Source organism: Eublepharis macularius, chromosome 9 (assembly GCF_028583425.1).
Source record: "Eublepharis macularius isolate TG4126 chromosome 9, MPM_Emac_v1.0, whole genome shotgun sequence".
Classification (NCBI taxonomy): Eukaryota; Metazoa; Chordata; class Lepidosauria; order Squamata; family Eublepharidae; genus Eublepharis; species Eublepharis macularius.
Genome location: NC_072798.1, coordinates 71,285,587 through 71,303,964, shown reverse-complemented (window position 1 = coordinate 71,303,964; position 18,378 = coordinate 71,285,587). Strand labels below are relative to the sequence as shown.

General features: G+C 42.4%; 1 protein-coding gene across 1 annotated transcript in view; it reads right to left on the bottom strand.

Annotated features, from left to right (window-relative positions):
• PRICKLE1 (prickle planar cell polarity protein 1) overlaps window positions 1–1,311 on the bottom strand; it is a 69,240-nt gene extending 67,929 nt beyond the window's left edge. The window contains exon 1 of the mRNA XM_054989442.1: window positions 1,095–1,311. The gene's annotated coding sequence lies outside the window, so the exon portion shown is untranslated. The remainder of the gene's footprint in view (window positions 1–1,094) is intronic.
• Between the last annotated feature and the right edge of the window lie 17,067 nt (window positions 1,312–18,378).

Genomic DNA, 18,378 nt, shown 5'->3' with positions numbered 1-18,378 from the left:
TCTCCCATGGGGCTGCAGCACACACCAAATAATAGAAGGGGAGCTGAAACACTGACACTTAGCTGAGGATAATGGGAAAAGCCAAGCCTCACTTGGGGGGGGGGGAGGCCAGTTGTCACCCCAGTGACAGACAACAGCTGAGCTCACACATCTGGAGCCCGATTCAAGCAGACACACTGAAACTCACACCCATCTATAGTCATAGCCTGCTCGAAAGACAGATGGGGCTTTTCCTGGGCAGGAGAGTAAAAATAAATAAATAGATACTCCGCAGCAACTGTCTCGCTTTAAAAAGAAAGACAAGACGACCGCGTCCTTTGATTACAGCGGGGCACTTTACCGGCAACGAGAGAGAAATGCCGCGTCGCCCCCCGCCCCGAGTGCCAAGAGCTGTTAATTACACACACGGCCTGCCCTCGCTATAATAAACAGCCTCCCGTCGCCCTAACGCTACATTCCAGCTTGACGGCGTGCGCGCACCGCTTTGCGGCGCGCAGCGCGTGGCGCGGGGCACACAAGTTCGAAACCCCTTGGAAGCGAACCTCGGAATGGAACCGGCTCCGACCCTGCCCGCGCTGCTCAACGCAAGTCTTCCCCGGGCTCCTCTCGGCCCCGCTCCCCCTCCCGAATCGCCCCAAGCCGGGCATTTAACACGGAAAACGACGCCGACCTCTTCCTTCTGTCCGCCCCGAACCCCAACCACGGCCAAGGTCAGGGAAGAGAGACCTTCTACGCGATCGCACTTTTGGAGCCCCGAGTCGGCGTTCCAGTTAGCCCCAAAAAACCACGGTCCCTCCTCCATTGAGTTCGCTTTCACCCCACGGACCAGAACTCGAGCGAGGGATGCTCCGAAGTCGCACCGGTTGCTCCCTGCAGAAGTTTCAAGGGCTCGATTTGGCCACCGTGTCCCGTTCTCTCTCCTGTACAGTGACAGGAGAGGCTGCCGGGGGGGGGGGGCGCGGCTGGCATCCCGCGCCTCTCCCCTCCAAGATCGGGGCGGGGGTGCCGCTGGCCAGCAGCCCGAGCTCGCCTCATTCCAGGGCCGAGACGCCCCTCCCCGCACAACCAAGCCAAGGAGCCCCTTTGTGACTTACCCTCCCAGGGCAGGACTCGGGCAGCAGCCGCAGCAGCAGCCAGGTACTCCTACGAGAGACGACGGGACGGCATGGAAGGGCAGAGGAGAGCCGCTGCGCTCAAAAAGGCTCAGCTTCCCTTTCCCGAAGTCAGCGCAATTCGGAGCCGCGCATGTTCCCCGCAGGACGGCAGGAGGGAGGCGGGAGCCTTTCCGCGCAACCAGCCCGGCCACCGAAAGCGACCGCGCAGCGCCCGACTCCCTGCCTAATGGAACGCGGCAGCTCGAGGCCACTCCAAGGAGCCCAGCCTTCCCCGTCGCCCATTGGCTGCGGCCGGCCGCGCAAACCAATCGCCGAAAGGCCTGCGCTCGCCGGCAGCTCACAAAACCCGGGCGGCTGGAGCGCTGCAGGAGAGGGCTCGGGAGTGGAGGGGGGCGAGCTGGGGAGGGGGGCGCGGCGGCGGCGGCGGCGGCGGCGGCGGCGGCGGCGGCCTGCGGGGTACGGAAAGGCAGGAAGGAGGAGGGAAGGGCTCGGCGCGTGCTTTTTAGGGGCTCGTTTGGGGGCTCGTTAGATCGGACGGGCGATTAGCAGAGCGAAGGCCGTTCTTGCTATTTGAAGTGCGCCCAGGCATAGCCAAGTTGGAGGCGCTGAACAGATTCGCTTGACGGATTGAACTCCGGGAAATGGGAGGAAAGGCTCACGTCCCCAATTTCCCCCGATGAAATTGACAATTACCGTAGCCGTGGCCTCCAGCTTTCTCCTTAGGGGGACAGATTTGGCCGCTTTCTTCCGTTATTTGCTGATGCGGTGTCAGCTGCGTCCTAGCCTTAGGCTGGGATTGAGCCGTCGTACGGAGACCCAGGGCTGCTACTAAGTAACGAGTGATCGGGCTGGTTTAAAATTCTGTAGAGGGTGGTTATTGTTGTGAGTACTTGTCAGTATTTTTTTTAAAAAAATCAGTGGCTACCTGAGAAGTAGAAAATTGCTGACTTGTTCTCTCTTTCTCTCTTTGTGCAATCCAATCCTGAACTCTTTAAGTTCGACAACATGCACACAAATGTATGAAATCAATGGACTTTTAATTCCATTGGCACTATTTCAAATAGTCATTTGAAAAAATAAGCATTTTTAAACTAGCTACCCGTCATATTTCTCTAATACCACCCTGTTTCTAAACTGGTTAATGGTCAGCATTGGAGAGGTTTGCAAATATCAAGTGACAGTTTGCTTTTCATGTTTTAAGGACCCGTAATAGGTTTACCTGACATTAACTGCAGTTCTGCAAAAACTTCTGAATAAATTTGCAGATAATGAAGTTTTATACTTGCAAATCAGCTCTGTATTAATACACATTCATTATGAAAACCCGAGACTATTCAGACTACTATTTTTTTTAGTCATCTACAGAAGTCATACTGAGATTCTTCCCAGTTTGGGGCCATTTTAGCAATAAACTTGTTTTGGGGGTTTCTTGTTTTGAAGTATAAATGCTGGCAGTGCCATCCAAAGCATCCTTCTAAGTTAGTGGGCTTAGGACAGAGGGGAGGGGGTGGGGAGCATATACTATATATATATATATATATATATATATATATATATATATATAGGGGATAATTAGTAAGTAAGATGTAATAACATGTATGTTATGTTAACCATCCAATAAATTTTTTTAAAAAACGATACAGGATCTGGGTCACCAGGATACATCAGAAAGCAACTTCTTTTTTTTTAAAGTCCCTCATAGTATAAATCTTGGCAGGTCACACTTCTGTTGAGATTTTCTAAGAGAAGCTGTGCTGTACACTTCATCTGAAATTCACTGGGACCAGTAACAACATTTATTATAGTGATATCAAAGTAGCATTTTAAGGAGAGAAAAAATGAAAGTTTGTGGATTACACTACTTAGGCTATGCTCCTCCAAAATAGTTCCAGGATTGCTTTGTGAGATGGAGGTGGGGGTTGAGAAAAAAGGCTAGAGAAAACCTTACCAGAATGATTCTGCTCTGTTTGCTTCTGATTTATGCCATGTAGGTTGTCCATTGCTCTGTTATGCTCTCTGTTCAAATATTGCTGAAATTCTTATTGTAATATCTAGACACCTTCAGATCTATACTGCACATTATCAGTCTACATTTATCCTGGGTCATATAGGAAATTGGATGCTTATTATTAAAAAAGGACTTTAAATCACTTTTACGTGCCAATAAATCAGTCTGTGGGATAAACTGTTTGGCTATCTTGATCTTTAAAGGCCTTTTGCCCCTCCTACTGTGTCTTCTCTCAAGTTCTATATCTCGTCATCTAAAACTAGATACAAGTGCCATTCAGTATATGGAGAAATCTCACCTTCTGTTTATTTCCATAGTATGTGCTTCAGGATGGTATGTACTTCGAGGTGTGATCAAAAACACATCCGGTCTTAAACAAATACATAATATGTCAATCACAAGATTTTATGGCAGACTGTTTTCTCAAGACTGAGAAGACTTACATTCTTCCAAAGTGTGTGTGTGTAACCAAATTTCAAAGCAACTATCCTACCAATAGCCTAAAACTTCAATATTGGAATAAAGGCCTGAACTAAAGGCTTTTTTACTCAGATGGGAAAGCTGTATTGAAGGAGTCTCAGATGCTTCACGAATGAGTTAGAAACCACCCCACTATGTTGCCTTACATCCTATTTGTTGCTTTAAGTATGTGCTCTTGTGTGTTACCTGTGTTTTGGGTGTGATCCTGCTGGGTACTTATATGTTGTCTAGTGTCAGTCCTGGAGTTGCGTATGCTTTGTTTCAGCGTTTCAACTCTCTGTTGGATTCTCGCTAATGTTGTGTCTTTGTAAACTTGCATTTACTTACCTTATGACATTGTTTACAGAAATGTCCTTGATATTGATTGTACTAGTCGCACACTATGTAATCCACCTTGAGTTTCAGTGAGAAAGGCGGACTATAAATGACATAAATAAATAAGCAAAATTTCCATTCACAAACAAGACTTTGCTTACAACAGAAGTCCTGGAATTATTTCAACAATGAAATGTGCCAACAAGTAGATGAAATGTTTGTTTAGTTTAAACAGGAAGGATGGACTCTGACATGGGCCACCTCCTACACTACCCACATCAACATTTCAGAATATTTTATTTCCAGTAGTTTGCTTTGATATCTGGTTAGTTGGTCCAGGACACTTCAGTAGTGAGCTATGAACTCAGTGGAAAAAGTCATCTCTAAGAACACTAGACAATGCAGTGTATTTCAGTTTTCTGCAAGGATGTGCACCTTCCATATACTTACTGGAAGCAACATGGAAGAAGAGTCTTCAGAGAAGTCACATGGATGTGTGACAAACACAACAAGCTACATGGGGTTAATTCTATCATGGCATTTCATAGAAATTGGAGCATTTCTGGACGGGACCATCTCTGCATTTCATTGTATTCCTGTTATGTAATCTGATAATACCATTAGTTTTTAAAAATACAAAATCACTCTTGATTGGTCCTCCTCGGTAGGAGACTAAGCCATTGAGTTCAAGCCCCATGGAGAAGCCTTACTTAATGGGGTGGCAGAATATAGAAGCAATAGAAAGACTGCTTTACACCAGACTGTGGGTGGTAGATTTCAGTTTTGAATGCTCCATAAGTTTTAAAAGCTCTCTGCAGATAGAAAATGCACACAGCAAACAAAGGGAGGGTATAGGACCTCACTGCTGTGCTAATCTGCAGGGAGTTACTTATGCAAAGGAGCATTCAACAGTCAGATGCCATCAACAGCATAGTGGCCTTCCTATTTCAGGATAGCGTGAAAGGAGAACAATGTTTGCATAGCCAGAAGCCAATATTAAGTCACAGTGTCAGAGAGGCAATGTCACCTATTGTTTTGGAATGAGAAGCAAACCCATTGCTCCATGTTCTGGTAAGTTCCTGGGCCACTCTTTGTGAATCTGCAGGCCACACATGCAACACAGGCAAGTTCTTGTGGCCTCTTATCATTCTGAATCACGTAATCAGCTTCCATGGGATGACTTTAAGAGGAAGTGGCTGGAGGATAATGACTTGTGTTACAAACTCATGCTTAGAAGTTTGGCATCAGACATCTTCGGGCAGTTCATGAGCCATAACATTGATTGACTAGATTAGTTTTTGTTGATTTACACTGCAATCGTGAATGGCATTAAAAAAACAGGCTGTCGTTTCATCACTCTGGGTATTATAATCCTCTTTTTTTTTTTGTTAAAAGCAAATTACGAAGCAGCATCGCTAAACAAATTGACTGAATGTCATTGATTATTCATCTGATTAATTGTGCCAGATCACGTAATTCTTTATTAATCATTCTTGAAGAAGGAGAATAGATGGCATGAAGAAGAAAATGGGCTGCAATTAAGACAAACTATAACTGGATTCCATGGTTGCTTTTCTTTCATCCTACAATTCTTGCAATTATATCAAACAGAAATTAAATATGAGCAGATTGATGAGGGCACGGAATAATGAAGTACAGTTAGTGTAATCTGATGGGGCCCTTCACATATGACAACATAGGTGACTTCCTTGATGTTTCAAATATTTTCTGTGTTTTCTTTCATTCATTCAAAATGACCATCTTCCAACACAACCCAATCAGAATTGAGCACTTTCAAGTCTTACTGATTTCTATGGGAGAGTTAAGGATGTACTTAACCTTCTCATTCACATCAATAGGCCTGAAGAGTGCTTGGTTGGATGGATCCATTCCCCAAAAATGAATGTCATTGCTAAAGTGTTTGGTTTCTGTGTCCAGAACTCAGCTCCGGTGCTGAAAAGAGCCCCTGGGAATGACTTGGGGGGGGGGAGACAAGGAACTCTTGTTTATGAATCACAGACAGAGGAAGAAGTGGATTGGGAAGGCAAAACACCCTTGGAAAAGGATCATGCCTCCTCCGTAGCCACACCTCATCCCTGCCCATGCCTCCAAAGGAGGAAGGCTGGCTAGTGGTGAAAAAAAGAGAATCATATCATGTAGGGCTGGCTGAGGCAAGGAACGTCTTGTCTCACATGGGACCAGCCTGAGTGAGGAGAGGAAAGTCTTGTCTTGTGCATGGCTGCCCCCAGTGAGGTAATGCCCAACCATTGGCCCACCAGAGAAGGTGATGTCTCCCAGCTGCGTCTTCAGGTTTCCTCATGCAGCACCAATCCTGATTTATTTCATTAATTGATTTCATTTGCTTACTCCTATTATGTATTTCTATCCCACAAAGGATATTCAATGAGTCTTACAAATTAAGATCCGGTAAAAACATCATACAAGTCAATAAAATCAGTATTATAATTATCTGCAGGTCAGGAAGGGGCAATCATTGTGGTCTGTTAGGTTTTCATCACCTTTTCCAGGAGCTCTGTCCCTCAGAGTGTCAAATCTGAGTGTATATACTTGGTTTTTTAAAAGCAGCAAATGGTCTGTCCTATCTTCACAAGGTTACCTTATTGGTTCTGTATATAGTACCACTGATTCTAAAATAGAGAAATAACACATTTTATGTCGCAAGAGTGTTTTTATGTATTAAAACCTTACCTTTCTTAGACACCATAATAAACTCCTTAATCTTTAATATCTCCTTTTAGAAAAGCAATGAATTATTCCTCCAAATTTATATCACATCTGTGTGTATAATGTATGAATAATAATTTTAAAAAACCAACATCAGACACTACCTAAGTAACTGCTAACTAAAACAAACAGGATAACTCCCTGATTAGCCAAAGCCTTTGGGTTCACCAGCCTCTGGGAAAGCCTAGATAAACAAATACACTTTGCTGCTTGACCTGCAGGTCACAGATTAATAGATTACAAAGGCCAAAAGGGACCATAATGGTCAACATGCTTTATTTCCTGTACTGTGCAGATTTTTTTTTCATTTTCAGTACAATTAGTTATAACTATAGCACCAAACTTAATGTTTCTGAAGTCTCCAAGTTGTTTTGAATTTCATGTTATTTCTATTTGTAGTGCTGTAGCATTAAAAGTCAAAGAAGGCCTTGCTACTAGCCAACCATAAAGAAAAGAAATTAAGGAGGGACATGGTAGAGGCTTACAAAATTAGACATCAGGTAGAGAAAGCAAAGAGAACTTTCTTTACCTTTCCTATGGTACTACAACTCACAAGATGTAGGCCTAAGAACATACCTGGGAGCAAACAATTGAATAAAACGGGGCTTACTTCTGAGTAGACTACTTAGGATTGTTTCTGCAGACACTCAATGACATTTATGGACAATAGATTCAGGACAGACAAAAGGAAGTACTTTTTCACACAATTAGTAATTAAATTGTGGAATTCACTGCAAGTGGATGTGGTGATGGCCACTAGTATATCTTTAGAAGAGGACTAGACAGATTCATGGGAGATAAATCCATCACTGTTTTCTAACCATGAACATATCCACATGTAGATGCAGTAAAGAACTGAGAAGCAACATCAGAGACTTCTGATGTTTTATGTCCTGTTTATTGGCAGCTGGGTGGCCATTGTGTGAAACAGGGTGCTGAACCAGATGGGCCACTGGTCTGATCCAGCAGGGCACTATTTATGTTCCTAGGTATCCACAGATGGATGGACTTTTTCCTCTCCAAAGCACTTAGGGCATCTACTCTGCATAGGACTGCCAGGAGGTCTCCTGCTACAGGCTCCTGGTCCCTGCGGCAGCTTAATAGAGTGATGGGAAATGCTCTGAAAATTGTTGGAGGAACAGTGTAACTACTATGACATTATAGCATTCACTGGAAACTCTATGGTCTTACCTCCCCACCACCACCAGTCAGTTGCCAGGCCCAGGAGCCAGCTGCTGGCTGGCAACCCTAACTCCTCTACAACAGTAGGTAGTATTTTGCTCATGACAACCCCTTTTGCTTTTGTTCTCCAAAATGGTACAGTGGTTCTGTAGAAGTTCATGCGCTAGAGGAAAATGGCCAATGACTGTTGCTTTCTCCACTGCTGCCATATAGTTCAAGAGGCACCACCAACCCCAGATCAATAGGACTGTAAAATATCCATTTGCTAATGAGTTTCTTATTTCTTTACTATGCAGTTTTTTATAAACTAGAATAAATACTTAGTAGCACCCCCCCCATACACACACACACACACACCACACTTGGGAACACTTTTATTCTTCTCCGGTAAGAATAGTGCTTCTTACTTGAGGAATTTGTTCTGAAAAATCCTAAATGATGGTAACAACGTGTTCATATTATGTGATGGAAATTGCCACCTAAAACGACTTTACATGATTTAACTAAAAGCGAAAAGAGATTGCCACAGTTTCATAAACCCTACATTAATCTATTATAGAAGATAATTTGTGTGAACCAGATATTTTGCAGGTATTGTAGAAATCTGGGAACTGGTAAATCAATATACACAGGAATTTTGCACATACAGAGAGAACAGTTAGAGGCACAGCTGACAAATACCGAAGGTCTGATGCCAATATTTTATTGTTGCCAGTGAAGGTTTGTGGTTAGAGAAGAGGAAATACTGCTGCTCTTGATTTGGACAAAATGAGGTACACTTTCTCACTTTCCAGCCACCAGTTGTTTAAAAACCATGACAAAACATCATTCTCATTTCTTGCCAGACACTAGTTGCTTGCTGTCATCAGTGTGAATTCAGGGCATCCCTCATCCCACGTAGATTTTTGCTAGAGCAAGGTTCTGATCTAAGGAGTTTGATTTTTCTGCTGTCCCAAGAACCTCTTCATCACTGTACCAAGGGCTAAGTAAAGATATACAGCCATTTATAAATTGAATGTATACAGAATTATAATTCATCTGAGCATCTGAATAATAAAGGTGTAAGTACCCAGGGGTGGCGTCAGGGTTTCTGGTGCGCGCAGCTGCCCCTACATGCATGCACATGTAGTGCGCGCATGCACCCCTCAGACTGTGTGATGACATCACTGCATGTGACATCATTATGCAGCAAGCCGGCCCCATTGGCCACCGGGTGGCTGGGATGGCGCGTGGAGGCTGCCCGTGCTCTCAGTCAGGCACAGCAGGTGGCTGGGGAGGTTTTTCACGCCGCCCCGAACGCCTGCCGTTCCTGGCCCACAGCTGCTGCGCTTGGCCAGGGGCGTGTGTTGGTGGCGGTGGCGGTGGCAGCGGTACGGGGCGGGTTGGCTGCAGCAGCTGCAGGCCAGGCACGCCAGCTCTGTGGCATGTGCCCATACCCCTGGCACCCCCGTCAGCACATCAGCGCTCAAGGCGGGGACCGGACCTGCCTCAATGGGCATGCCGGCCGTGTAAGTACCTTTTCCTTTGGTCAGCCAGTGTGGTTTTTCTCAAGTAGATATTCAATGTTCGAAATGAAGATGATGATGAACCTGTGGTTGTAGCACTCATAGTGGGAGATTGGGGGGGGGTGTAGGTGTTGCACAGGATCACCACCAGTCAGTATTTGGGGGATTGTTACAGTATTACAGAAATGCTTGACATCACTTTTCTGTTTTCTGGAGGCAGGAGGTCTTCCACCATAGTGGGAGACCTGTCCCCCTAGTTCCTTCCCATTGACAGAGCAGAGGCTATTCCTGCCAGCACTAGTCTCTGGGATTAACAGAGGGAATATATGACCAAGGGCTGTACATCATATGCCTCCAGAGTGTATATATGGTCTCAAGTTCAATCTATTTCAGAAATGGAATTGGTCAAGAGAGTACCTTCTTAAAGGATGTAGAGTTGAAGTTTATTGGACGTTTTATTGTATGTATGTGCATTGCTTTTACATTCTTGTAATCCAGTTGCTGCACTGTTTATGGTATATTATACACCATTTTCTTCAGTCCATAGTTTTTCTAATTTTGCAATCTGCTTTGAGTCTCAGTGAGAAAGGTTGGTATAAGTACACTAAATAAAAATATAATAAAATAAACATCAGACTATGTCACAGTAGAATATATGCTAGTAACTATAACCAGATCCCTTTAAATATAAGAAGGGAAAATGTAAAGAAATTACATATTGAAAATAACGTAGGTAGAGAAGAGCTGAATTTTATATACATTTTATTGCTTTATGTTTTCTAACTGCTGGATCCTTGCACTCTGGTGACACTTTTCTGAATATATTTTTTCGTGTTCCATTTTTTTCTACCTTTCTCAGTGTAACAATATAATAAAAACACAAGATCAGTAACTGCTGGACATTGCCAAATGTATTGAGTTTTTGACACACAAGAGATGATTATCATAATGCAGTTTTGGGAACAGCCACTCAAAGAACAACCTCAACTCTCAGGATTGCAAGAGGTGTGTGTGTGTGTTGAAACTGTCAAGCATTAAAGCTTAGATCAAATCGGAGAACTGAAGGGAAACAAGTGAGACTGATAGGAGACATTCAAATAGCAGACAGAAAGAAACATGATAAATGACCAGCTCTGCTCTGTTCTAAGAGATTTTGAACTAGGCTTGGAGATAATTCAGGAATGGATATTCAATGCTCTGGGGTGGGTTCAGACTCACATAGCCATCACCATTTATTTATTTAAGACATTTACATCCTGCACTTTCCATTGTTGGTCCTAAAATGACCAAAATCAACTAGAAAGACCAGGTAAAATACAACAATCAAAATACTTAAGGCACACATGTAATAAAACATAAAATAAATTAAGACCAGTAGTAAGGCCAGGTGTAAAAATCAGAGTCCAACATAATACACTTGGAACTTAGAATGACAGCAGGAGTTTTAAAATAATAATTATAAATAGTAACAGCATAATGTGGAGTACTAATAAATAATTTGGAAGCAAGTATGGGGAAGTGGAAAAAATCAGCAAACACCCTGGGGAAACAGGAATGTTTTCACTGGGGATAATGTGCAACAAGCTTGGAGTAGGCAAATCATTGTGGGGAGAGAGTTTTGAAAGTGAGGCACCAGAAGCTGAAAGGCTCCACCTCTGGTGTGTGCCTAGTTTTTCTGTGCTAATAAGGCTACTTGAAGGAGGGCCTCAGAAGTCACTGGACAGACTAAGTGCAATCCTAAACACAATTACACCTTTTGAAGCCTATTGATTTCAGTGGACTCTTAGAAGAGTATAACTGTGTTTAGGATTGCACTACAGTGTCTCCCCTGTTTGACTTCCTGTATGCATCACATTCGCAGCAGACAGGCAGCAGCCAGATTTTGAAAACAGAACGTGAGAATTCCACCCTGATTAGGAATCTTGAATCCAATCCTGTCTGAGTGAAATTTTTGTCCAGTGATGGCTAATGGTTATATTGTCCTACATTTGGCTGAATTTCTTTTGGCCTGTGACACATGGCTTTGGGGGCTTGTAAGAACATAGTATTGCATCTGTGAAACAGTCTCTACAGAATACCAATTTCCTTTGTTAACTCCTGAGGCATTTCAGACATAATGTTACAGAAATAAGTAGTTTCAAAATGAACGTGATTGATTTATAACCCAATAGCTCAAAACCAACTCCCAAATATGTTTCATGTTTTAATAGTGCAATTTTTCCTGGAAGAGTTTCAGTTGGCTAAACTTTTATTCCTTGGATAGCATCCTAAGGTCCCTTGCTTTGCCAGTACAATATACTTTCCTAAATAATCAGATCCAAAATCATAGTCTATAATCTTAAAACAACAACAAAAGGGCCTTTTAATATAAACTCTAGGTTTTTTTAAAATCAGGGTTTATGTGGGATGTATGAAGTTAAATTAAATGAAATTGCATTAAAATCATGCTAGCTAAAAGACATTTTTTTAAAAAAAAAGGTAACTGAGATGATCTTGTCAAACACAGTAGAAAGTCTATTGAATAAATTGGATAAATAGATTTTTCAATGGTTCCTTTACTACAGACAATTGGCTTAAATGTCAATCTGCCCCAAGCCCTGTTTGGATGGAAAAAACATTAAAATTGGTGTGGATATCAATCATTTCAATTAATCATCTGTTAGAATCTCATTTATGGGTTATTGCTCATTTTCTTTTAGACTAGGCTTCAGTGCTTGGCAAAACATTTCAGTGAATTACACAAATAAGTGATTATTTTCCCTCACTGCATCTCCCACTCAGTCTTGCTTTACTTGCTAACAACTTGTAACAAACTTGACTTTGCTTTACAAAACAAATGACTCATTCAATTTTTTTTGTTTCTTGCACTCACAAAAGCCTTCTACTTTTCCATGAACAGGGAAGTCTTCCTTAAACAAGGACCTCATGTTTATTATGGTTTGCTCAGGGTAATACCTTAGGGCCAACTTCGTGTGTACTGATCTAATTCCAAGTAAAACCATGTCATCCCTAACCTGAATGGACCAGGCAAGCTTGATCTCATCAGCTCTCAGAAGCTAAGCAGGGGTCGCCATAATTCAGTGGTGGCTTGACAGCACCTTATGTACATACTACTGCTCCACTAAGCAAGGTCTGAAATCTTCCTCCATCCTAAGGACCCTTCCTTCAACTTAACTGGCTCACCCTTCAACAGAAGAGCCACTTATTGGAGGAAGATGCAGAGGAGTTAGCCGTGTTAGTCTGTAGTAGCAAAATCAAAAAGAGTCCAGTAGCACCTTTAAGACTAACCAACTTTATTGTAGCATAAGCTTTCGAGAATCACAGTTCTCTTCGTCAGATGCGCATCTGACGAAAAGAACTGTGATTCTCGAAAGCTTATGCTACAATAAAGTTGGTTAGTCTTAAAGGTGCTACTGGACTCTTATTGGAGGACGGTTCCCTAGGCTGAAGACATTTCTGTGAGCCTAACAGGCTTGCCAGGTACCCCACTATTGTAGCAGATTCCCCGCTCCAAGCCTCCACTCCACTTACCTGGCTGGGGAGGGGGAGGATAGAGGGGAAATGGGGGGAGGCAGGTTGCAGGTTGGGGGTACAGGTATGCAGGCACCAGTTGATTACATAATTTCCAGTGTAACCTGGAAGCAACAGGTCATGCTTAGGCCAATTTAGTAAAATAGCCCCCAAACATAGTGATTTTTAATGAATTGGCCCTGCTGCAATGGATTGCATCAGAAATGACATAGTCAATCAGGAATGCACATGGGTGATTGTCACCCCCAGTCTCCAAACACCTCCCCTGCTTTTACTTTGGGAGGAGCAGGAAACCCTGAGCTTAGGGTTGTCAATTCTAGATTAGGAAATGCTTGGAGATTTGGGGGTGAAGCTTGGAAATGGCGGAATTTGGGAAAGGGAGGAACCTCAGCAGCATATAACACCATACAATCCACTCTCCAAAGCAGCCATTTTCTATGGGGGAACTGATTTCTGTTTCCTGAAGTTTCTGTTGTAATACAAATCTCCAGGCCCACCTGGAGTTGGCATCCCTAGGTCCAGGACTGAAGTTATAGTAGAAGAACATCCATTTCACTTGTAAACCCTTGCAAATTTGCTTACTGTTGGTGCTGGAAAGTATAGTCTAATCACAGCCAAAATATGGCAACTCTGTAGTTTTCACAGTAAAAGATGAACGGACGTGGTATGTCATTGCCTGCTTCTGTGTAGTGACCCTGGACTTCTGTGGTGATCTCCTGTCCAAGTACTAACCAGGGCCAACCCTGCTTAACTTCCAAAATATAACGAGGGTCATCTATAGGTCAGGGTGTGTAGGAGGATACAGGCCACCAAATTGCTTCCATTGCTGTTCTTGCATAGGCCACCTTATCAAATCCGTTGTCATTGCATCAAAACCAGAATGATGTTCATGTTATATCTAGAATGCAACTTGTGGGATGTCACTTGTGAATTTCTTTGACTGTAGGCTGCAATGGTACATTTTAACTTAACGATTGCTACTTATAATCTTTAGTTTGGCCTTAAAACTCCAGTATATCTAGATGCCATTATATCTGATGTTGTGCAAACATGTTAAAAAGAAACTATATCAGCACCAACTGGAAGGAAAGCTTAGATTATGAACAAGAATGCTTCTCTTCAATTAGTCATACGTTAAGGAATAAGGAAGTTCAATGAAGACTGCATTACTGGGTCAGTTGATTACATCTTATCCATGCTTATGTACATACATTGCTTTACCTTTACATCTTATACATGCATGCGTACATACATTGCTCCACCTTTACATCTTATACATGCATGCATACATACACTGCTTCACCTTTGCTCTGTGTGAAACTTTCTTCCTCCCTTAATTAAAAAAAACCTCTATAAATGTGGCAAAACAAAATACATCCATCCCTGACATGGCTTCTTATGTTTTTCTTGCTATTTAAACAATGTTTATCTAATAACAGAATTTCAAGGCGAAACAGTACAGTAGTGTCTGCTCCTGTTAGGAAAGGCAGGGGCTCCTTGCTATGCTCTCTTGGAAAGCAGTTCTGCTGTAATGAAAAGAGATACTATGTGACTACAGCAGGGTCCCACAGAAGCCTGCTCAACATTTTTATGCCTTGGGAAGACAAGAATCTTCCTTCCTTCCTTCCGTCCCAAGGCCAGTTATTCAACAAAATTGTATGTTACCAAAAAATACTATGCTTGATATTGCTCCAGCAGGGGAGAGGTAAGGATATTTAAGAAGGCAAAAGGTGAAAAATGAGGAAGGGAGGCAAGAAACTGGAGGAAGTTTCAGTTGCTTGGGTCTCGTAATAGTGCTGGCTGAAAGTAAACAAGTGAGCTAAGGAAATACAGCATAAATAGAAGGAAAGAAGGGGGGAAAGTCACATATATCTTGGCAGTATGAGCATACTGGACTTTCTAGTAGAATATGGAGTGATGAGGATTACTTCTAGCTTTGAACAAGATATGAAGGCCTAGAATGATGTCTTAGAAAAAGAGTTTTTTGAACATTCTGTTATAAAGAGAGAGAATGCTGGAGACTTTCTCTTGGATGTATTTATTTAATTCATTTATATCCCACCATTCTCCCCAACGGAGACTCAAGAAAGTTACATCATTCTCCTCCCCCCTTTTTATCCTCACAACAATGCTGTGAGGTAGGTTTGGGTGAGAGTGTGTGACTGGACCAAGGTCACCCAACAAACTTCCATTACTGGAGGAGGTGATTTGTGCCTCGGTCTCTCAGATTCTAGTTCTTTCCACTTCTATGTTCAATTAAGGGCATAATTCACATAGAAGTTCCCTTTAGAAAAGCCGACTGGAATTACAAGGAGCTGTACCAGAACTCTCGCATGAAATCCATTCATTTTGATAGGACTCACACAGGAGAACTTGACTGCGGACTGTGTCCAAACATTGAAGTTCAGGAGTTGGAATGTTTAGCAGTACAACATTTCAAGTGTAAGTTTTAAAGTTTGGTTCAGTTCTAGACTCAAATCTAAATCTGTTTCAATTTATATGGAAGGTCCTACATCAAAATAAGCTAGATCAGGTCAGGAATTCTTACTGAAGTAGTAAAAGTCTGTCTTTTCTGTATTATTTCAATTCGCACTTGGAGGCTCACACGTAGGATCGCCAGCCTTCAGGGTGTTTCTTGAATGACAACTGATCTCCAGAGATCATTTCCACTAGAGAAAATGGCAGCTTTGGAAGGTGGACTCTTTGATATTACATCTCTGCTGAACTCCATCACCTTCCCAAATGCTGCCCTCCCTGAACTACACCCCCAAACCTCCAGGAATTTCCCAACCAGGAATTGGCAATCTTACTCGCATGCTGGAATATTGCTACATGAAAAAGAAAAGATTTCCACACATAGAAAGCTAGCATATTGAGCAGAAGACTAGAACCAAAATGTAGCTTTCTATGGGTAACGCCATGTTTTTACATTGGAGTAGCATTAAATGATGTCAGCAGCACCTACCTGCAGTCTGAAGAAGCACTTACCTCATCAGTAAGGAGCCGCAGAAATTGTGAAATAAGGGGCTTGTATGGGTTTCATTTCTGAAAATGTGAGTCATCTTTTAATGCATAAATGATATTTAGAAATAAGAGTGACTAATATTTATATAGGTCAGTGGACTTAGAAGAGTGTAACTCTGTTTATGATTGCACTGTGTCCTTGATTTCATTTTGCTCATGTGTTTAAGAGTTATGTGCATACTAGATGTTCTTTTTTGAAATAAGTTATAGAATCTTACCTTGAAAATACGAACAGTTCAGAGAAAGACAGAGAGAGAGAGAGAGAGAGAGAGAGAGAGAGAGAGAGAGAGAGAGAGAGAGAGAGAAGCTTGCCCCGTACAAAAGACATAATAACTACTAGTCCAATTAATCCCTAAATGATTCAGCAGACTGAACCATTAGTCATTTGCTGGAATGAAGGCTGCTCCATTCCAACCCACCAGAGATCAATTTTAACTAAAGAATGCCTTGTGGGGAAGAAGAAATACTTCAGAAAGGTTTTCAGAGAGAAACTCACTTAACTGCAGGCTTAGGATTGCCCACCTCTAGGTGGGGCCTGGAGATCTCCCAGAATCACAACTGATCTCCAGGCTACAGTGATCAGTTCTCCTAGAGAAAATGGAAGCATGGGATTCTATGGTATTATACTTTGGTAAAGTCTCTCCCCTCCCCAGATTCCTCCCTTCTTCCTAGCCCAAATCTCCAGGAATTTCTCAACACAGAATTGACAACCCTAGCAATACTGGTTGAATAGGTGAACAGACCGTGAAAGACAGGAAGGAGGAAAACTAACAGGACAACACCCTAAGCCTATACCTGCGATCTTTATCTGTGCAAATATAAAGGATTTTAATCCTTGCTTAAGAAGTGACTGGCCAAAGGTTCACTCTGGCCTTGTAAACTTTCTCGGAATAGTGTGTTTGCACACAACAGCTTTGCTTCTGTTTGTTTCAAAGCTGTTTCAAAATAGCATTGTTCTCTGGAAAGAGAAGTGATCAGAAAATTATTGAGACAATCCTGAGAAAGTTAAGGAATGGCTTGTTCACAGAGGTAAAGAGCTTGGTGACTTTGCCAGCATTTAAGAAGGCTTGTGGGGTTGTTCTTTATAAAAGGCTTGTTGCTGACTGATGCCTAGGGATTTATACTGGAGGCATACTGGTGTTTCCATTTTAAATCGTTTATTTGCTTACTATCCTTATTGGCCACTTTTCTCCTGGAACATAGGACTCAAAGCAGTTTACAAAGTCATAGACAACCTAAGATAATGACTCAAAATCCTAATACATCAAAATATCCATTGCTCACATTCCTATTATTATAAAACTCAATACTGGAAGAAAATGATGCACCAGCAAAAGACATCTAAAGAGACAGAAAACAGGAATGCTGGTGATCTGCAGGCCAAGGTAGAAACAGCCTCTCCCCGTTCAGTCCAAGGAAGCAGGTGTTTGAACCATCTCTAGCCAGGGGGTAGATCTCGTCAGGCCAGAGTGGTAGCACCTTTACTTGATTTATTATTATTTGTTTTGCTGCCAATTTTATTGTGACCCACCTTGGGTCACTTTTGTGTGGTGGGATGGGAAAGGTGGATTTTAAATAAACCGATAAAATAAAGAAATAATCATACATTTTTGTTCCATTAATGGGTTTAGGGGGTCAGCTGTATACCTCAGGCAATTTTCAGAAACATGCTGTTAAGTTCCCCACGTGAAGGGCAGGTGCTTAACCTTTTTGCTCCTCACCAATTCTCCATTATAATCCCCCTTCCCCCATGTAAATTGTTTCTTCATGAGTCAGGCTCAGGAAGAGGAAGTGAGCCTGTGGAGGGAGGATTGGCTTTCAGAGGTAAAATTGGTAGGTAGAAGCAGGGTTCCTGAAACCTCACAATCACATCCAACCCCCACATTCCTGTTTTATTAAAAACTATTAGGTTAGGACCCTGTGTTTGCTAACATGTGTATTTGGGCACTAGTGTAGAAATGCTGTGAGTTCAAGTGATTTTGATGTCTTTGTCATGGTCTACAAAATAAGGAGGTGGAATTCTGAGGTGACAGGATGGCTATACCACTTCTGACTGCCAGGAGAAAGAGTCAAATTCTTAATGCTCCTCTGGGAAAAACGTCCCTGCTAATAAGATATTAGTGCATCAAGGAGAAAGGCTCAAACATGTGGACAAGGGGGAACCAATAGATGTCGTCTACCTGGACTTCCAGAAAGCTTTTGATAAAGTTCCTCATCAAAGGCTGCAAGTAAGCTCAATAGTCAAGGGGTAAAAAGACAAGTCCTCTTGTGGATCAAAAACTGGCTAATGAATAGGAGACAGAGAGTGACTATAAATGGGCAATATTCACAGTGGAGGGTGGTAAGCAGTGGGGTACCACAGGGCTCAGTATTGGGTCCGGTGCTTCTTAACTTGTTCATTAATGATTTGGAGTTGGGAGTAAGCTGTGAAGTGGATAAGTTTGTGGATGACACTAAATTGTTCAGGGTGGTG